General features: G+C 43.9%; 1 protein-coding gene across 8 annotated transcripts in view; it reads right to left on the bottom strand.

Annotated features, from left to right (window-relative positions):
* FYN (FYN proto-oncogene, Src family tyrosine kinase) overlaps positions 1–14,280 on the bottom strand; it is a 150,194-nt gene that overhangs the window by 60,862 nt on the left and 75,052 nt on the right. For 5 of the 8 annotated variants that reach the window (XM_072855697.1, XM_072855699.1, XM_072855702.1 and 2 more), the window contains one exon: positions 2,762–2,896. The exons of the other annotated variants lie outside the window; for them this stretch is intronic. The gene's annotated coding sequence lies outside the window, so the exon portion shown is untranslated. The remainder of the gene's footprint in view (positions 1–2,761; positions 2,897–14,280) is intronic. 8 annotated transcript variants of the gene reach the window in all.

A 14,280-nucleotide genomic window follows, 5' to 3' on the forward strand; every position in this document is an offset into this window, starting at 1 on the left:
ACACCATCTCTCCTGCCCTGAAGGACTACTATGATAGATGGACTCTAAAGTCATGGACTAAATGAACTCAACGAACATTTTAGAAGGATGGCCCACAGACTAAGGGAATGATAGCTGTGTGTATGTATCAAAAGACAGGAAAAGTGGTGGTGATTAATTGAAATTATTTGGAAAGTGTGGGACCTGGGCATGATGTAGATGGCACAGAATAAGGGGTAGATACTGTCCTGGTTTTGGCTGGGATAGAGTTAATTTTCTTCCTAGTAGGTGGTATAGTGCTGTGTTTTGGATTTAGTATGAGAATAATGTCGACAGCACACTGATGGTTTAGTTGTTGCTGAGCAGTGCTTACACTGGTCAAGGACTTTTCAGCTTCTCATGCCCTGCCAGCGAGAAGCTGGGAGGGGGCACAGCCAGGACAGCTGACCCCAACTGCCCAAAGGGCTATTCCACACCATATGGCGTCATGCTCAGTATAGAAACTGGGGGCGTTGGCCAGGGGGCAGCGACCGCTGCTCAGGGATGGACTGGGCATCGGTCAGCAGGCGGTAAGCAATTGCATTGTGCATCCCTTATTTTGTATATTCTATTATTATTATTATTATTATTATTATTATTATTATCCTTTCCTTTTCTGTCCTATCTTTATCTCAACCCATGAATTTTACTTTTTTTTTTTCCCCCAATTCTCTCCCCCATCCCACTGCATGGGGGGAGTGAGCGAACGGCTGTGTGGGTTTAGCTGCCTGCCGGGTTAAACCATATCATCTTGCCAATTAGCTAAATGAGTCATATACGATATAAGCCCTGCAGCATCAAAGGGAATGAGGAATTCAGGAGCAGTTCACAGCACGATGACCACAATGTGAAGAACTTGTGGGACGAAGCTAAACTCCGCCGCACATAGATAAACCCCACAGCGGTCACCCGAGCATGCCAGGCGCAGCAGGACCTGTTGACTTGCTTCCTGCTCCTGCCCGGCCAGGGACAGCAGCAGGCAGGAGCTGCGCTGCCAGCACAAGCACATTTACCACTGGTCATATGATGTACCTACACCTGAACTGCCTGTGAGTCATATGTGGTTTAGCAGAGGAGCCAGACAATCCCTGCTCTAGATTTTGTCTCAGTAGGGAGGAAATCATCACAAACCAGAAGGTTACTGGTTGTTTAGACTGAAAAGGACCAACACTTTCTCTGCAAATAACTATCTTTGTCTGCGATCAAATCCAGACTAGTAAAATTTTATGCAATATATGAACATGCGCTCTTCATATATAGATAAATTAAAATCACAGTGCATGCTTTCTGAGAGGCAGTTTCACAAAACTATAGTGAATGGGAGTCACATCAGGCTGAAGACAGAATGTACAGAAAGTTGCTGACATCTGCGAACGGTTTAAGACATTTCCTAAATGCCTACAATGCTACAACCATGAAAAGAAGACTGGGCTAGATAAAAATAACACACAACGAAAAAACCCAACAGCTGGGTTTACCAGGGAAGTGAAAAAACATATAAAGTATTATATACAAAACCAACACATGAAGGGGAAAAGGGGAAAAGATAATAACAAGTAAAAAAGCTAAAATAAAGATTATACAGAGGAAGCAAAAAGATACTAGGAAAAATTCAGGCAGATAGAATCAGACATATAATCTTTTATTTTTCTAAGCAGATTATAAAAGACGAATCCTGAACAATAAAAGTGGTAGAATCGTTCATAACAATACGACAGCGGCAGAAGTCATTCAACAAATATTTCTGATTAGCACACAGGTAAAAGGCTGGATGATCTGTTTATGATGATGATGAAATAACTTCCCACCACAGCAGCCCCTGGAGAGGGGACGTTAAGCAGCAGATACATGATTCTAGGTGTTTCAGATTACTTGCTAGAAATAAACTTGCCTGAGAAGGTTTTAGAGAGGTACCTGCTACTGCTGCACCTAAAGCAGTTCTGGGCCCCTGGGGAAGGACCAGGGGCAGGAGGAAGGCTCATGTTAGGCCACTGTTTAAGAAGGGTAAAAAGTAATTACAGGCCAGTTGGCTGTTTCCAGTATTTTGCATATGATAGAACAACCAACATAGGACTCAATTAATAAAATATTTTTAAAAAAACCCTCTATAATTAAAGTCAATCACCTTGGCTTTAAGGCAAACAGATCCTGTCAAACTAATCTGATGTCATTTCTTGCAAAAATTACAAGTTCACTTGATGAAGGCAGCGTTGTTGACAGTATTACAAGTCTAAGTCATGTGACTTGTTCTGTAGAACATCTTTATGAAGACACTGAATGCTCTGAAGCTTGTATGGAGTGTCTCCATCTGTACATGGAGAGCAGGACTCCATAGGTGGAGAGCACTGTATGAGGTCAGGCAAAATTCTCAAACGTATTTTATACTGAAGTCACTTCTGAGTCTACAATCATATTAAAAATATTAAAAAGTTGATAAATGAAGGAAGCCAAAGTGTAACTGTAAATGGGAAACTATTTATTAGCAAACAGATGGGTTCCTATTGGGTTCCCACAGGTATTGGTGATAATCCCTTTACTATTTAATAGCCTTATCAGTGACCTGGATTGAAGTTAAGTCGTTATGGTTAGATACGGACTGGGGACAGCAAAAAACAAACGATGAAAGGACAAGCCTGACACAGAGCACTGGGGTCTGTAGAAAGATGGGAGAAACCAGTTTAGGTGTTAATATGGCCAAGTGCAGAATCACCTTATTAGAATAAAGAATACAGGCCATACTTACAGGATGAGAGGGAGAGAGAGGACTCTATCCTCCGAAGCAGAGACTGAATATGAGACCAGGGGTCCTGGGAGGCAATCAGCTCGACATGAATTCCCCACACAAGGCTGTGGCCAAAAGGGCTAATGTGAGCCTCAGCTGTACAAACAAATGAAAATCAAAAGATGAGTAGGTAGGTTACAGTGATGCTGTATTTGGCTCTCGTTCCTCTGCTCCGTGAATAATATATCAGGTTCTGCTGCTTCATTTTTCAAATAAAGTGTTGGAAAAATTAGAATAGTATTCAGGGGAGAGAGATTAAAGAACTGGAAACACTGGGTAGCAGAAGGCTTTGTTATAAACAAAAAGCTTAAAGGGAATTTTGTTATTTTGTTCACAGTATAGGAGTATTAATATGGGGAATAAATTTGCTAATAGTGGGCTCTATCTAGCAAGGGTGGAAAACGCATTGGAACTGGAAACTAATCCAATCCTGACTGCGAACAGGCAATTCTGTTTTGCTTTTTCAGTAATGATCTGTTATGGGCAATTAACCAGTAATTAACCCTTTACACTGTAGGTTGTGATGTACTGTCCATCTCTGCAAAGTTGTCAAAATAACTGTGCTTGACTTAAGAAGGACGCACACCCATGCAGCTTGGGTTATCAGGCATGAAGCAGGAGCTCCTGCAGGTGAGATCTACTGCCTGCATAAAGCTGGAGGTCAGGTGAGTGGTCACTGCATCAGACGGTGCTTTGCATTTCCATTCAGAAACACTACCTCCCCTCTCAGGGTAGTAATCCTGGCAGCCTTCCTGATCATGGCCTACAAAATATCTGCAGGGAAAACCCCAACCTTTTGGGGCTGAGGTGCCATCTAAGTACGGATGACACCCAACTGTCCGTCTTCTGCAGGATCTGCAGGCAGCTGTCTCTGAATTCCCAGCACCTGGCTCCACACAAAACCTCGCTGTGCAAAGCTCCTCGCACTGCGATGCCAAGGAAACAACTTTTAGGAAACCCATGGGGGTTATTAGAGCTCTGCCACTGAGAGAGTACCGCGACTCCTTGCTTCAGCTATTTACTTCATCTGCTGCCTGCTCCTGGGATCTCGTCCCAGGGATCTGCCTGGGATCCCATCCCAGGATCCTGCAGCCACAGAGGGTGACCTCAGAGAATTAGGCTGAGGGAAGGAGTCCTCTGTACCTCACAGATATTTCCTCTCCCAACTTCACCCTTTTGGGATGAACTGATGGACTAGCTACCTTCTTCAGGAAAATAAGTTAGTGCCTTTAAGCGGGGTGAGTGGACGTGAGCACCGCTCCCGCAGGTACCTCCCACCTCACTCGGGATACCCACGTGTCTTCTCCTTCCCCTTCACCCTGCTGAGGGAACTGGGTGCTGCCAAGAAAGCTTTTGGCTCTGCGTCCCAAGGATGGGGTCTGGCAGGTGGGCTCCTAAGGACCATGTGCTCAGCAGGGGGCCCTGGCTACTGAATTTGCTTCATCCCACAGCCTGCCAATATTTAAGTTTGGTGGTTTTTAAGGACGCAGTGCAAGCTTTTGTCCGTGCTGTCTGTCTTAACCTGGGCCTTTGGCCAGGAAGTATTAATCCTGTCAATGTGCAGGAGTGGGGAAGGCTGGGGAGTGTTTGATTTGTGCCAGTTGCTGGCATCAGGTCATTTTAAGCTTCTGGAATGAACCCACTTATGACTGAATGCTGCAGTGTAAATTCTGCAAATAAAACAGATAAAATAATCTCAATTGCTTGAGCTCAGCATTGGTTCACATATGCCACTCCAGAGATTTAGAAGGCATTATTTCATATAAACATTTCATTATATTTAATTATGATTCTACAGACATTTTTCTGTTCAACAGGTGGGAAAAAAACATGTTTTTCAAACTTTCAGTCACTTGCAGTAAGTGATGCCCACTAAAACACACCACACATCGCATAGTAAAATCTCAGTGCTATGTTACAAACATAAAATAAACTTCCCATCTTAAGTAAACTATTGTAGTACAAAACTTCTGCAGAGTGAACTAAAGCCAGAAAGCTTGTGAAAATTTTAGGGAGGAAAAAGGCCTGTCCAAGTGTGGTGTATATGTGTATATATATATATATATATATATGTGCACATGCATTCACACACACACCACCACCTAGTCTCTGCTATACCTGGTATTCCTTTATCAACAGATCTCAAGACTCAAAACTTTGACTGGCAACTCTTTAGTCACTAAAAGAGCAAAAGTTTTGGGAAAGCTGATCAAGAGCGAGGTTTCAGAGGTACTAAAAAAAGATTAATCAGAGCCTGCTAAAGTACAGTTTGAATTGTGTATTTTTGCATCTTAATACTTTCTGTCCTCCTGGATGCATTTTTCTCCCTCTTCCTCTGGCACAACCCCAGCTACATCCTACAGCATTAGGATGTTCTGTCAAGCACATGTGTGACTGTGATTTTAAGCCTTGTAAAGGCTTGCTTATGTCAAAAGATGTACTGTTATACAAAGATCACATAGGCTAGACTCCACAAATTTATTTTTACAGATGAAGTAACTGTGGTAATCTTCCTAAATGTAAATGATAGACACTACATAGAAGCAAACAGCTTTAATACATAGATTTAAAAATGTTTTTGAAATATTAAGAAATAAGTTAGAAGCGAGGCTTGTCCTTTTACTCCAGACACACAGACAAAGATTTAAATGGGAGAATGTGAGACTAACCATCCCATCTGCCTTTGTAAGTCACCCAGGCCAGACGCATAAATGCTATGGAAGTTAATGCAATGAACCCCAGGAGTGTCACTTTCGCAAATCTCAAGAGGCATCATTGACCTGAGGCTGGCTGCAGTTTCTGCCCCAATTCCAGTTTAATGTATTCCAGTTTGACCCTCAAGCGACAGTGCTGCTGGAGAACACGCTAAGAAACAAATGCAGGCAATTGCTTTGACATAATTCTTTTGAATGCAGGCAGATCGAATGTGCTGATGTCAACAGAGACCAGAAAAGAGTTTTACCCAATCTCCTTTCCTCACTGAAGAAAACAATAAGAAAAAAACAAAGCACAACCCAAAACCTAGCCAAACACATGCCCACCTCTCAGCAGCAAAACTAATACATGCTGTCTAAGAAAGGGAGAACCAAGACAAACGTTTCTAAACTATCATTTGGATGTATACACAGCATTTAATTTATAGCTTAAATTTACGTGACTTGTATATGTAATTGGCTCTTTGCACATAGCACGCATGAAACATCTGATTCTATAGAGGATATTAATCTAAGACCCCAGGAACAGCATAATTCAGTCCTTTATGGCCACAGTACATTCAAAAGAGTTCCTAATGTAGTTCCCTCACCTTAAAGCAAAGTACTCGTCTTCCCTTTCTCCCATTCTTCTAAAATTTAGTGGACTGCACGGACCTGCTTTCAATATGATTGTCAGGATGTGTCCTGGTTTTGGCTAGGATAGAGTTAATTTTCTTCCTAGTACCTGGTATAGTGCTGTGTTTTGGATTTAGGATGAGAATAACAGTGATAACACACTGATGTTTTAGGTGTTGCTGAGCAGTGCTTATACTAGTCATGGACTTCGCAGCTTTCCATGCTCTTCTAGGTACACAAGAAGCTGGGAGGGGGCACAGCCAGGACAGCTGACCCCAACTGCCCAAAGGGCTATTCCATACCATATGGCGTCATGCTCAGTATAGAAACTGGGGGAGTTGGCTGGGGGGCGGTGATTGCTGCTTGGGGATGGGCTGGGCATCGGTCAGCGGGTGGTGAGCAATTGCATTGTGCATCACTTGTTTTGTACATTCTTTTATCATCATTATTTTCCTCTTCCTCTGCTGTCCTATTAAACTGTCTTTATCTCAACCCACGTGTTTTACTTTTTTTCCAATTCTCCCCCCCATCCCACGGGGGGGGGGGGGGGAGGGTGAGCAAGCAGCTGTGTGGTGCTTAGCTGCTGACTGGGTTTAAATGACGACAGGATGAAACCTTCCTGCCTTGCTACTCACTTAAATGCCCAAGCTCTAGCAGCTTTGAGGCTGCACAGTTTGATGTCAGAGAACATTGAGGCAACACTAATTTTTCTGCACAGAGGCAGCAAGAATAGAAGCTGGGGATACTTTTTCCATGGGAAAGATGAATTATGGTTGGAAACCAGATCAAGGAAGCCACAACTTGAGAATAAAAGGTTAAGCTAAAGATTTTCTTCTCTACCTGGTTGCTGTTGCTCCTGAAATAACTTCTATATACAAGGAAAAAAGAAAAAAACCACACATCAATGGTACAGTTTTTCAGAACTCATGAGGGAAAATACCAGGGTTGAACGTGGCTTGTCCCTCAACCTTGAACAATGAAAACAGAACAAAGAAACAGATCCCAAGCTCATTTGCTCTTCCCTCTTTTATCTCCTCTCCTAAGAAAGGCTTCCACCTCTGCTACTCACAATTTTCCTTTTCTCCCATTCCTCCAGCTCCCCATCAGTCCATGCAGACGGATTGTCTGTAATGGTATCACACAAAAACCAGATGAGATCCTCAAGGCTTCCCCTTTCTGTGTGCCTAGAGTGCTTCCAAGAAGAGAAAGTCTTGTGAAGAAATGGATTCTCACTTCCCTTTTCTTCAGCTACTTGTGTGGGTCACTTTACCACAATAAAAGTCTGCATCTGATATCTGACCACGATGGAGAGACAGATAAAAATTACCATTTTGAATGTCCATAAGAAGCATGGTCTCTGACAGTAGAGTGTGTTACAGCCATGTGTTACAGCCACTGAAACTACTTGATCTAAAACATCAAACCACCTCTACACAAAGAAAAAACAGACTTTTGTCCTTCTTCATCTACCACCCTTTATGTAACCTGCTCTCAAAACATGGCCACAAAGTGTGGTTCACAGTTTGGCTGATCATCAGAGGCTGCAGAACCTTTTCAGCTATGTTGGGACCTGTGTAAATGTTGTAATGTTCAGGGAGTAAGGGTTTTAAGACCACCAGTCATCAGGAATTATCAAACACTTTAGTCCCTGGAGCATGTGGTGTCCTGCTCCTTGCGTAACCATCCAGAAAGAAAACTTTGGAATTGCTGCTCTAGAGAGTCAGAGGACAAAGGCTGATCAAAAATACAACTGAATGTCCTAAGGAATTCCTTGAATTTCTCATGCTGTCATGTTTTATTTTTTAAAGCATTTGTCAGGATGCAAAAGTATGGTTGAAACATTTTTCCAATACTAGGAATGAGAAGAAGGCTTTAACCAAAATAAAAGTTTACTATCTACCTTGACTCCTGTAAGGTCTTTGACACCGTCCCAGACAACATCCTCATCTCTAAATTAGAGAGATATGGATTTGATGGATGGACTATTAAATGGATAAGGAATTGGCTGGATGCCCATATCCAAAGAGTTACAGTCAATGGCTTAATGTCCAAATGGAGATCAGTAACAAGTGGTGCCCCTCAGGGGTCCGTGTTGGGACCGGTACTGTTCAGTACCTTTATTAATGGCATAGGAGGTGGGATTGAGTGCACCCTCAGCAAATTTGCAGATGATGCCAAGCTGAGTAGTGCAGCTGATACCCTTGAGGGAAGGGATACCATCCAGAGGGACTTTGACAAGCTTGAGAAGTGGGCCTCTGTGAACCTCATGAAGTTCTACAAGGCCAAGTGCAAGGTCCTGCACTTGGGTCAGGGCAATCACCAGTATCTGTACAGACTGAGGGGATGCAGGGATTGAGAGCAGCCCTGCAGAGAAAGACTTGGGGACAATGATGGATGAAAAATTGGACATGAGCCAGCAATGTGCGCTTGCAGCCCAGAAAGCCAATTGTATCCTGGCTGCATCAAAGAAGTGTGGCCAGCAGGTCGAGGGAGGTGATTCTCCCCCTCTACTCCATTCTTGTGAGACCCCACCTGGTGTACTGCATCCTGTTCTGGGGTCCCCAGTACAAGATCTTGGACCTGCTAGAGCCGGTCCAGAGGAGGGCTATGAAACGATCAGAGGGCTGGAACACCTCTCCTATGAGAATAGGCTGAGAGAGTTGGGGTTGTTCAGCCTGGAGAAGAGAAGGCTCCAGGGAGACCTAATTGCAGCCTTTCAATACTTGAAGGAGGCTTATAAGAAAGATGGAAGAGAGACTTTACCAGGGCCGGTAGTGATAGGACAAGGGGCAACAATTTTAAACTGAAAGAGGGTGGATTTGGATTGGACATAGGAAGAATTTTTTTATGATGAGAACAGGTTGCCCAGAGAAGTTGCAGATGCCCCATCATCGTAAATGTTTAATGTCAGGTTGGATGGGTCTTTGGGTAACCTGGTCTAGTAGAAGATGTCCCTTTCCAGGGCAGGGGTGTTGGACTAGATGATCTTTAAAGGTCCTTCCAATCCAAACTGTTCTATGATTGATGATTCTGTTACTAAATTGGATTCCCACCTCTGTGGCTGCTATCACAGTACAGCGACAGTGCAGTTAGTGCAGCTGGGACTTAATGGTGCTGCGAGACAACTTGTGGAATAGGGTTGCAAACCTGTATTACTGTAGACAGAGATAGATAAATAAAGCACCTGCACTCTAGGATTAAGGCACATGAAAAAGAGAGGATAAGACACCCATATGATTTTGTCTAAATGCATAGATGATACAAAACAAAAAGCAAGAACGAAATGCACCCGTATCTTTACACTGCCATTTGTATGAAGAGTCAAAGTTTATTATTTCTTCCATACTGCAAAGCTACACCTGTTATGACAATCACAGGAGTTATTACGTAGTTCATGCTCACTGTCTTTTCAGAGCACGAGAGATCCGATCATCTGCGGGCTTTGAATGCTTCCCTCTAAACACGCTTGTGTAATACGACTCCAGTTTTCAGCGACAGTAGGTTATCAGTTGTTTGGCTACTGCAGGCTGTTACAATATTTTTACAACAGGAAACGTGTATTCCATACGTAAGAAGACTACACTTACAAGAAATAATGCAGGAAAGGAAAGTGATCTAATTTCTATCCCGCTTCCTTCCTTCTGCAGCATGCTGCATTGAGATGTTTGTTCCAAAACACAGACATTAGTTCAAGGCCAGGATTGTATTTACCCTGATCCTACAAAACAAGCCTGCAGCTAAACTGCAATTCAAACACCTCAAGCTGTTGTACTGCATTCACATTCATGTAAGTGGGCTTAAAATTTCTCTTTTCAAGGTTATTGAATGGCTGTCTTATCCATGGCTGGTAATTTTTGTGTCAATGCCATAGTTTTAAAACTCCTATGAATGAAGAACACTTCCCGAAGATGCAAACAGTACATGAAGGAGGAAGCGTCAGTTTTGAAGGGTCTTTGTTGTGGTCCTGAACCTCAGTATTGCAGACTGTAAGAAAATGGCCATTGTGCTGCATTTAGGGAAACAGCACAACGCCTTCATGAAGCGCTGCACCCATCCATTGATGTTACCCAGCTACCACTGCTGAACAAAGAAACCTGACTGTTAGGCTTCACTTCTCTGCTTTTACAAAACCAGTTTTTAATTTAGGAAGTCTGAGGTAGCTTTTTAAGAGGAAACTTCCAAGCACTCTCTTATACTTATCCTATTTATTACTGTGACTGACAATGCATGTATATAATAAATTATAAATGGCCACATGCAGCTGCCTCCTGCCTGCAAGCTAAAAACTGGCAAGAGACTGTATACTGCTACAGTGCCAAAACTGCATCAGGCAGGTTGCTGAATTCGGGGAGTTTTGAGCACCAGCGGACTGGCAAGGTGGCTGGTCAGTGCCGATTGCTCATTGCCGAAGTCCTTGGGAAGGGATAAACAGATGGGTCAGGAAAGGACAGTACTCTGAACAGGATTGTATAGCTGTAGAAATAACAGCCAGGGCTCATTTGTTCTCTGTCTTCCATGCTGTTCTAGCATGGAAGATAGAGAACCGTTAAAAACCATTAAACCATTAAAACCCTCCCCACTATATCCTGCGCATTTTTGGTGAGATGACAGGACTAACTCTTTCATATTTGTGTGTTAGAGAGGTAGGGGAGTTAAAAATATAAATAAAATCAAGGGATACTTCAAAAAGTTGTGGTTTTTTTGTTTATGATGTCAGTAGCATACTCTTCTGGCAATGCAATATTGACTCTGAAATGCAGAAGATTTCCCTAAGGCTGGGCTGGAGCTTCTGCTTTTTGTTTGCATTCGGGCACTTAACCATCTTCAGTGAAGATTTTCTTGAGCGTGAAAAATGAGGCTACATGTTTTCTTTTGTATATATTTTTTTCAGAGCAGTTTTTCACATGCCAGGAGCATAAATGTAAGCGAAAGAAAACAGTCCCAACTTTGTCAACTTCCCAGCACTATATTTTGTATGCTGGTGCTTTTGTTTTGTTGCAAATTCAGCATTGCTTTAATGGCAGCACCCTGGATTCCCCCTGCCCCCAACAAGTGATACATATTAGTACATCTGTTTTCTCTGTAGTCTTTTTGCATTCTTTGCAGGGCACAGGAAGGATGTGGGCTCCTTTTCACATTCAAATGAGGCAAATTAGCCTTTGCATGGCTCCTACAGTATAATGCTTATTTTACATTTAAGCGTGAGAAAAGGGGAAGAAATAAAAACCAACACGTTAGGTGGGTTACATGTTTCATTTTGGTACAAGCCTCACTTAGCCTTCTTTTGTGAACTGCTTTCCACAGGACACAATTTCAGGATGGGGTTCAAAAGTTTAATCATGTAAAATGAACAAATAGTTTGCACAAAGGAATAGCAGCCACAGATGCATTAAACACAAGAAAAGGCTGAAAACGCCAACCTGAATCAGCAGGGTTCAATCAATCCAGGAGGTTCCTGAAGTGCATTGACGGTAACTTCCTAACACAGGTGACTGAGCTGACAATGGTAAATGCTGCGCTAGACCTTATACTTACAAACAAGGATCAGGAGATGCACAGGTCAGGGGCAGCATGGGCTGCACTGACCATGAGATGGCAGACGGTCTTTTTTCCAAAAAGCCAGATCACAACCCCCACAAAGAGCAGACTTTGGCTTATTCAGGGATCTGTTCAGAAGAATCCTGTGGGATACAGCCCTGGTCCAGGAAAGCTGGTTGATTTTCAAGGACCACCTCCTGCGAGCTCCAGAACAGTCCATCCCAATACGCAGGGAGTCAAGCACAGGCAGGAGGAGGCCCACGTGGATGAACAAGGAGCTCCTGACTCAACTCAAACATGAAATGGAAGTGTACAAGAGATGGAAGCAGGGTCAGATAGGGTTAGGAAAGCCACAGTCCACCTGGAGTTTAATCCAGTGAGGGCTGTCAAAAGCAGCAAGAAGGGTTTCCACAGGTATATCAGCAGCGAAAAGAAGACTAGGGAAAATGTGAGCCTACTGCTGAATGGGGCATTAGTGGTGTACCCCAGAAGTCGATACTGGGGCCAATACTGTTTAACCTCTTCATTAATGATCTACATGATGGCAAAGAGTGCATTCTCAGAAGGTTTGGGGGGAGTGGTTGATACCCCAGATGGTTTTGCTGCCATTCACAGGTACCTTGACAGGCGGGAGAAATGAGCCAACATGAACCACATGAAGTTCACCAAAGGGAAATGTGAAGTCCTGAGCTTGGGGAGGAATAATCTCACACTGGGGGTACAAGCTGAGGGCTGACCAGCTAGAAAGCAGCTCTGCAGGAGAAGATCTGCGTGTCCCAGTGGACACTAAGTTGACCATAAGCCAGCAATGCTCCCTTATGGCAAAGAAGGCCATCAGTGTCCTGGCCTCCATTAGAAACAGCACTTCCAGCAGGTTGAGGAAGGTGATCCTTCCCCTTTACTCAGCACTAGTAAGACACGTCTGGAGTGCTGGATTCAATTTGGGGCTCCCTGAAAATTTGGGGGTCCCCAGTACAGAAGAGACATGGACTTATTCGAGTGGGTCCAGCAAAGGGCCACAAAGATGGTTAAGGGTTTGGAACATCTCTCCTATGAGGAAAGGCTGAGAGAGCTGGGACTCTTCAGCCTGGAGAAGAGAAGGCTCAGGAGGATCTTATTAATGCATATAAATACCTCATGGGAGGCAGCAAAGAAGATGAGGCAAGATCTCTGAGTGGTGCCCAGTGACAGGCAATGGGCACAAATTAAAATACAGGAAATGTCCTTCAAACATAAGAAAAAAAACCCAACTTTTTTACTGTGTGGGTGTTGAACACTGGCACAGGTTGCCCAGAGAGGCTGTGGAGCCTCCACTGCTGTAGATACTCAAAACCCAACTGGACGTGGCTCTGAGATACCGACTTTAAGTTGACCCTGGTTTGAACAGGGGATTGGACTAGATAATCTCCAGAGGCCCTTTCTAACCCCAGTGATTTGCGATTCTGCCAGATCATACGTACATCTGCTGCGCTTACTAATGTCTTTCTCTCCCTCCTTTTAGAAACTAGAGACAAATGCAACAAGTAATGTAACAAAATCACGGTCCACATTTTGCAGGGAAATGGCATGGTTCAAATTCCTGCTTTTTTAGAACCTGTGCTTTAATCCAAGTGGTAAAGCTAAGAGATGGGATGCAAGAAAAACCAAACAACTGCTTGGTAAACTGTGGTTTACCACAGGCAGTTAGCACTAGGTGGAAATTCAGCGCACACTCTTTATGCTACAGCAACTTCTTGCATGTTTAATGCACACTACGCACAAGGTAACACACTCCGTATACAGGGAGCTGTTATGAAGTAGTCAGGTGCTGTAAACTTACACTTGGCTTTACTGATGGCAACCTCCCAGGGCAAACAAGCCCTTAGTTCTGCTGATGGTCATGTGCCAGGCTTGACAGGTTTTACCGAAAGAGCTGGAAGTTTTGACACACCTGCTGATGCATGGAAATGCTGTCTCCAGCTCAGCTGCCATCCTCATTCATGGTTCTGGGATGAACCAGCCTTGCAGCAACTGATGGGCTGCGTCCTTGGTCTGGGGACCTGCAAGACCCATGAGCCAAGTCCCTGCTCTGCTCACAAACTACTCCTTGAAATAAGTTATTTCTTGTTTCTTCCTGGTTTTCCCCCTGTTCTGACCTGAGTCACTGTACAATGACCTCTTTTCTCAGCCTGTGTGAGCACAACCCCGCCATGGCCTCCCACTCAGCCCTGTGGGAGCCCTGAAGCCTGCTCTGGCTGCAACAGGGAGGTCACGGAGGAGCAGCAAGAGTTTCTACTCCCTCAGAGCTGACACTGGTTTTCCAGACACCTGGCTGTCCAAACACACAACCGCCTACTGTTCTCACCCACCTCTCTTCCCTCCAAGGCCAAAGGCATCCAAATTGATTCGTCTTGCGGCATACAACAGAACAGCAACACCATTATGTGTGTCGGCCTGAGCTCCCCTTCTCCTTCTAGCTCTCTCCTTAAAACAGCAGCACAAGACTCCAGCTCAGAGACTAGAGTAAAGATAATCTGGTCTGGATTTAGATCCAGACTTCCCCCAAAGCCTGAGCTCACTCAGTGTCAGGCTCTGGCTGTCCTCATGCGGTAGGAGCAACAAGGCTGCTTGATC

This window comes from Ciconia boyciana, chromosome 3 (assembly GCF_034638445.1).
Source record: "Ciconia boyciana chromosome 3, ASM3463844v1, whole genome shotgun sequence".
NCBI lineage: Eukaryota > Metazoa > Chordata > Aves > Ciconiiformes > Ciconiidae > Ciconia > Ciconia boyciana.